The following is a 7,264-nucleotide window of genomic DNA, read 5'->3' on the forward strand; positions in this document are numbered from 1 at the left end:
GATCCCACGGTCATGGGATCGAGCCCCACATCGGGCTCCCTGCTCCGCAGGAAGCCTGTTTCTCCTCCCACTCCCACTGCTTGTGTTCCTTCTCTCGCTGTGTCTCTCTCTCTGTCAAATAAATAAATAAAATCTTTAAAAAAAAAAAGATTTTATTTATTTATTTGAGAGAGAGAGACAGCAAGAGAGGGAAAACAAGCAGGGGGAGTGGGAGAAGCAGGTCCCCCGCTGAGCAGGGAGCCCGATGCGGGACTCGATCCCAGGACTCTGAGGTCATGACCTGAGCTGAAGGCAGACACCTAACGACTGAGCCACCCATTCAGGCTCCTTGCTCAGCAGGGGGTCTGCTTCTCCCTCTGACCCTCCCCCCTCTCATGTGCTCTCTCTCTCTCATTCTCTCTCTCAAATAAATAAAATCTTAAAAAAAAAAAACCTTTAGCAAACCCTTAAGCAGATACTTGAGAAATCACATCAGATGACTAACCTTAGTAAAATAAAGAGAGGGAATGGATAACTAGTTTTAAATCAGAAAGTTTAGCTGTTTGGGTATAGTCAGGATAACTTCTGAAGAGAAGGAAGAAGGGACTTCATTTGTACTGTTAATGCTGATTTCCTCAGCTAGGTGGTGGTTACGTGTGTATTCTTTATGTTAACATTTGTAATATTTTGAATGTCTTGAATATTTCCTAATGATTTAAAAAAGTGTACTGGGAGATTGTTGGGCAAGGAGGTAGTGTGAATAATTATATAGGCAATTAATAATAATAAATCTCTCCATAATTGTCCATGAAACATTTACAAAAATAGGTTTTTTTTTTTTATTTAACAAAATACTATCTATGCATATTTTTAAAAGCCAAACAGTACTATTAGGTTTATAAGGAAAAACAGTTATCCCTACGTCCATGACCTGCTGTCCAAAGGGAACTATTATTAAGTCTTTCGGCTATTTTGGTGTTACCCTGAATGTTTCTAAGAAGAATGTTTCTACAGTGCTGTTTATTCTTGATTTTTCATTTTTAGGTAATTATATATTGGCTTTTGCTATGGAGGATAAGCATTTTTACCTCTCTCAACCTTCCCATACGTATCTTCTCCCCAACCTTTCTAATAAACTGGTATCACAAGGCTGGGTGAAATCAGTTTTGATAACTAGGACTACATAAATATTGTTCACAGCTGAGCCACACAGTACACTATGATTAATTTTCCTTTTTTGTACAGATTTTTGTTTTTCCTAAAGGTAGTTATTGCCCCTTTTTCCTGCTTAGTTTTCTATGTACCAATTCCTCAAGTCACCGGTAGATCCGTGAAAACCTCAGTATGGTCAAACACATCAGACTATCAGTTCAACTGTTTTTCCTTGCTGACAACCCTTTTGGGGGCCTCCTCCTCCTGTTCCCATCTTGACTCTTTAGGCTTACCACATAGTTAGCATTCTGGGGCAGTCTTTTATTTGGCCCTACAGCTTTGGACACTCTCAGTGTTATTTCAGTTTGGTCCTATCTCACTTCTGGCTACTTCATTCTTCATCCTAGTGGTGCCATATATCTTTGATTTTCAGGAACTGATAATATTCCACATGATTGTAGACTTCACCCAGAAGAAGCGGCAACAAATGAACCTTGCTCAGACATACAGATAGAGATGTGATGCTTGAAAACTATAAAACCTGGTAGTACAAGGTAATACTAGCTTCTCCCATGACTCAAATTTCCTCACCTGAGGTACTTTCTGCCTCAATCTAAAATAATAGCACCTTGTATTTGTTTGGTGTTTCATGGTACTTACATTGCTTCTATGTTCTCTCATTGGATCCAGATAATATCCCTGTTCACATTTTCTTGTTTATATAATTTTTAAATTTTTACAATTATTTGTTTTGTTGCTGGGTGAACTGGGGAGACTCCAGGCCCTGAGGCCTTGATCAGAGCACCCCAAAGATGTCACCAAAGGCCCTTGGTCTTATCACAAGAAAAAATTCAAGAACAGACAACACAGCAGAGAAGCGAGAAAGTTTCCGGAAGTGAAAGTACACTCTCCGTATCTGAGAGAGTGAGCTGTGTGCTATGGGCTTTGGGTTTCTATCTTTTATTTACAGTTGTTAACAAGGCGATGGAACATTCATTATTTGGGGGGGTAATATCTTGGAAGCAGGGTTTTCTGCCTTTTCTTTCTTCTTTGGTCAGGGGTTTCTGGCCTACTTTGTCAGTCATCTTGGGCCTGTCTGGCTGGATCCGGCTTTCTGTGGCTCTGTCTTGGGAGCGCTGCCAGGACGGGCTTCTGACTCTGAGAGCTGGCCCTGACCTCCTCTTGGCTGACCTCCAGGCGTCTTGTTAGAGCCTAATGAACTCGCTCTACTCAGCTGAAGCGGCATCCAGATAAGATCCGTATATTATGACTGGTTGGTATGTCTCTTGAGACTTTTTAATCTATAGTGTCTTCTTCTATGTATTTGTTTTCTTGCAACTTTTTAGTGAATTAACTAGGTTGTTTGTCATAGTGTTTCCCATTGTTGTACTGGATTTTGCTGGTTGTATTCCCACAGTGTCATTTAACAGATTTCTTTTGTCCCTTGTGTTTCCTATAAATCAATAGATCCAAGAGGCTTAACCAAATATATCTATATTTATATTTTTACATTTATATATAATTTATTGATATATTTAATTATATCTATGTATCTATTTTGGCGGAAAGGCTGTTTCATAGGTGGTGGTGTATACATCTGTTAGAGGTACATAATGGCAATAATGTCAGCCATTGATGATCATTGCCTCAATTAATTCATTATCTCTTGATTTATTTCTGATTTTAAATATTTTTCTACCTTATTTCTCTCGATACATTATTTGTGTTTACTTGCTCTTCTGTTCCTTGTAGTTTCGTCTTCATATCTGAAATTTTTTTTTTCAATTCTTTCTTGAGTTGTTAGTTCTTTTCCAAACCTCTCTATTTCTGGTTGTGATATTATAATATAATAAGAAATATGTATCTGGCCTTGTCCCAGTTCCTGAACTCCTAAAACCCTTGTTTTTTTTTTTTTCTCTCCTAAAACCCTTGTAATTTCCTAAGTAATAAAGGCAACAGAAACATCGTCTGTTATATTTGGTTTCTGTCCCCAGCTCTGGAAACAGCTCCAGAATGATAAAGATGAAAGAGCATCCTTTGTTATTCATAAAAGTCCCTTACAACCACCCTGAGTTTATGTTAATGAGGCGACTTTTGGAAAGCCCCTAAGGATGGGGGTGCTGGTTACCAGGGAAACCAACCGTGTGATTAGACAGTTGGAACTCTCAGCCCCACTCCTAACTTCCAAGTATGGGAGAGGGGCTGGAGGTTGAGTTAATCACTAATGGCCAGTGATTTAACCCATCGAGCCACTGTAATGAAGCTTCCATTAAAAACCCTAACCTAAGGGGTTCAGAGAGCTTCCAGGTTGGTGAATACATCAAGCTACCAGGAGAGGTACCTTATACCCCTATACCTTGCCCTACACATCTCTTCCATCTGGCCATTCCTGACTTGGATCCTTTTATCTAGTAAGTATACAGCAGGATGGTGTTATTTACTTCTAAGGCCTCCAAACCTCTTTCCTGTAATACCTTTGCTAAACAGTATTGCTGGGATTAAGAATATGTCAAATAATCTGTTCAAAAATTGCCCTCAGCTCTTTCCAAAGAGCTCACTAAGAGGAATAAATGTGTGAGGTGGTGATTATAATACTTAGGCGGTCTTGGTGCGTAAGACTGGCCTAGGAAAGTTAAATGCACATAACTGGTCTTCAAGTAGCTAATACTATTTTATCTGAACAGTGGAGAAGTCTCAGATACATTTTAAGTGTTTCACAAAATGATAAATATGACACTGTTTTGTTTTCACATTAGTTTGTCCCTAATTTTAGGAGCTCAGGAACTGGGACAAGGCCAGATACATATTTCTTATTATATTATAATATCACAACCAGAAATAGGTTTGGAAAAGAACTAACAACTCAAGAAAGAATTGAAAAAAAGAAAAATAATTTCAGATATGAAGACGAAACTACAAGGAACAGAAGAGCAAGTAAACACAAATAATGTATCGAGAGAAATAAGGTAGAAAAATATTTAAAATCAAATAAATCAAGAGATAATGAATTAATTGAGGCAATGATCAATGTCCCCAGTTACGTACTTTCTGTCATTTATTTTGAAAACTTCTCAGCCATTATTACTCCAAATATTTCTCTGGTCCTTTTGATGTGGGAAACAAAGGCAGAAGAAAAATTATTAAATTTCCTTACTACCTAGAGCCCATTGACAAGTCCTTGAAACATGCAGAGTGACATTTCTCTAGGGACTCAACTGCCTTGATGTTGACACTTTGCTAAGGGCAAAAGGCAATCCTAGACCAACCCCCAGGCTCCTTTAAGTCTACTTTAACATACAAAAATTCCTTTAGAAATTTCCTTTATCTCTAAACCCTCCAAGATGCCTGTTGGCAATCATCCCCCAAGCAGATGACCCACCGATATACATCTGAAGGGTCTCATGACTAAGGTTCTATTAGACGGTAATAAATGACCTTTCCCCATCAATAGCTAGCCGCCCCCCGCCGCCCCCAGGTCCTGGAAACCTTGCTTCCAAAATTCCTTAGAGACTTACTATCCCTAACCCCCTCCCAACTTTGAAGTATATTAATGGGCCACTCCTCATGACCCCAGTACAGCTCCTTCTGCCCACGGGTCCTGTCCCTGTGCTTGAATAAAATCACCTTTTTGCGGGCGCCTGGGTGGCTCAGTTGGTTAAGCGACTGCCTTCGGCTCAGGTCATGATCCTGGAGTCCCGGGATCGAGTCCCGCATCGGGCTCCTTCCTCCGCAGGGAGCCTGCTTCTCCCTCTGACCCTCCCCCCTCTCATGTGCTCTCTGTCTCTCTCATTCTCTCTGTCTCAGATAAATAAATAAAATCTTTAAAAAAAAAAAATCACCTTTTTGCACCAAAGACGTTTCAAGAATTCTTTCTTGAGCCATCGAAACGGCTTTGAACCCAAATGTCTTTTCTACATCACTTTGTCTCTTTCTCCTCCTGGTATTCCCATTAAGCATGTTACAATTTTTTTGTAATTGCCTCACAGTTCTTGGATATTCTGCTATGCTCTTTTTATTTTTTTTTCTCTTTGTTTTTCAATTTGGGGAGTTTCTATTAACATATATTCAAGCTCAATGATTCTGATGTAGTTTTGGAATGTAGGTGAAGTTTGGTGGGGTGAGGTCGAAAGCCGATGACCAGGAAAGAATTCTTGAGAATTCTTGGTGCAGAACGGTGGTTTATTAAAGCCCAGGGTCAGGACCCGTGGGCAGGAAGAGTGCTGCCCCGGGGTTGGGAGGGGAGGCTGATTATATACTGTGGGGCTGGGGGAGGTGAGGCAAAGGGAGGTTTTCAAAAGGACTTTCATATGCTAAAGAGGACCTACCAGATACCAGAGACCTTGCCATTGTCAAGTCAAGGTGGTTCTTCCCTCTAGCAAGGCATTAGCATGAAGACAGTTGGGAGATTCCTGGAGGAACGTCACACATGTCCCACCCAGGAGTGGGGGGTGGGGCAAGGTTGCCGGGTATCAGCTAGTCTTCTGCTCCCTCATCAATTCTTCGCTTGGCTGTGTCCAGTCTACTCACGGGCCTGTCTAAATAGTCTTCATTTCTTTACACTGCTTTTGAATTCTAGCATTTCCTTTTGATTCATACTTAGAGTTTTTGCTTACATTATCTGTTCTTGTATGTTGTGCACTTTTTAAAGCCCTTAACATGTTCAATATATTTTAAATTCCTGCTAATTCCAAAATCTAGGCCATATCTGAACCTGCTTCTGATTGATGTTTGCTTTCTCTTTAGCCTGTTTTGTGCTTTGTGGTATGCCTTTAATTATTTGTGGAAATCCAGACATGATGTATTGGGTAAAAGGAACTGACGTAAATAGTAAATAGGTCTGTAGTGTGGGGTTTTATGTTTGTGTGGCTAGGAGTTAGACTGTGTTTACGGTTTTCTGCAGCCACAGGCCTCAGAGGCTAGTTCCCTGTGTCCTTGTTTTTGTCTCCTCTGTAGTCCTTGGGTTTCCCAAGAAATTCTTTCCCAAATACAGCCTGAGTCTTACTGGGAAAGTAGACAGTGAGGCTCTAATGGGATGCCTGGAGGCCTGCAAGGAGGCGCCCGTGGCCGGCTGTGGGAAGGTCAGAGGCCTGTCCTGGCAGCGTCCACGAGAGGCCGGATCCCACCAGACAGGCCCAAGATGGCGGCGCCACGACAGGAAAGCCCTGAGCAAGTGAGGAAGAAAAAGCTCAAAACCCTGCTTCCAGCCCCAAGTAATAAATATTCTGTCCCCTAGTTAACAACTGTCAATAAAAGATAGAAACCCAGCCCGCAGGACGCACAGTTCTCTCTCTTGAGCTCACCATGCTCTCACAACTTGAAAGTGTACTTTTGCTTGGATAAACTTTCCTGCTTGTACCCCTCACACACTGTGTTGTGTCTGCCCTTGAATTCTTTCTCCTGAGAAGACCAAGAGCCTGCTGCGACATCTTTGGGACAGGCTGGGTCAAGGCCCCAAGGCCTGGAGTCTCCCCAGTTCACCTGGCAACATGACAACTCTTTCATGTGTAATCCTCCATTGTTACACAGGTCCGACGTCAGGGTGGCTGGGGGACGTGTTCTATAATCTGTGGTTAGGCCTCAGTTGTTTAGTGTTTATGACCCTGGGCTGGGACCTTCACAAGTACTTCTCAGTACTTCTGCTCCCTTCTAGGTGAGACAGGAAGGCAAGAGAGAGCCAGAGCTGGGAGTTTCCTTTCCCCCACGTAGACTTTAATGAAATAGTTTTGAGGGCAGACATTTGTTAAGGAGAATGGAATAGCTCTGGGCATATTTCAAGATTATTACTTCCAGCAGGGAAAGGATTTTTCTCAGATCTTCACAGGGAGAACCTGATAGGGCTCCTGGAGGTAAACCTTATAAAAACATGGGGCTCCACAAAGGTTGGACCCCCAGGTTTTTTAACTCTCAAATTAGACCATACGCAGTCTCCGGGAACTAGTCAATTAGCCTTTAGCTAATCCTATCAGTAGCTGGCTCCAACCTGGGTTTCTGCTTTTGGTCAGTTGCGATTCTCTGTATCCACCTGTCGGTCTCTCCAGTTTTCAGGGTGGTGTTTGCCCTGTGACTTCAATTCTCTGATGCATCTAAGAAGAGTTGTTAATTTTCAGTTTGTTCAGCTTTTTTCTTGTTGTGA

At 41.7% G+C, this 7,264-nt stretch overlaps 1 long non-coding RNA gene across 1 annotated transcript; it reads left to right on the top strand.

The window, feature by feature from the left end:
* Nucleotides 1-241: 241 nt before the first annotated feature.
* Nucleotides 242-6,498, top strand: LOC145722800 (uncharacterized). The gene is made up of 2 exons (XR_014147358.1): nucleotides 242-4,065; nucleotides 6,085-6,498. It is a non-coding gene; the product is annotated as an uncharacterized LOC145722800 (long non-coding RNA).
* The last annotated feature ends 766 nt before the right edge of the window (nucleotides 6,499-7,264 follow it).

The sequence above is a fragment of the Leptonychotes weddellii genome, chromosome 8 (assembly GCF_054177405.1).
Source record: "Leptonychotes weddellii isolate Sample4059 chromosome 8, ASM5417740v2, whole genome shotgun sequence".
Taxonomy (NCBI): Eukaryota; Metazoa; Chordata; class Mammalia; order Carnivora; family Phocidae; genus Leptonychotes; species Leptonychotes weddellii.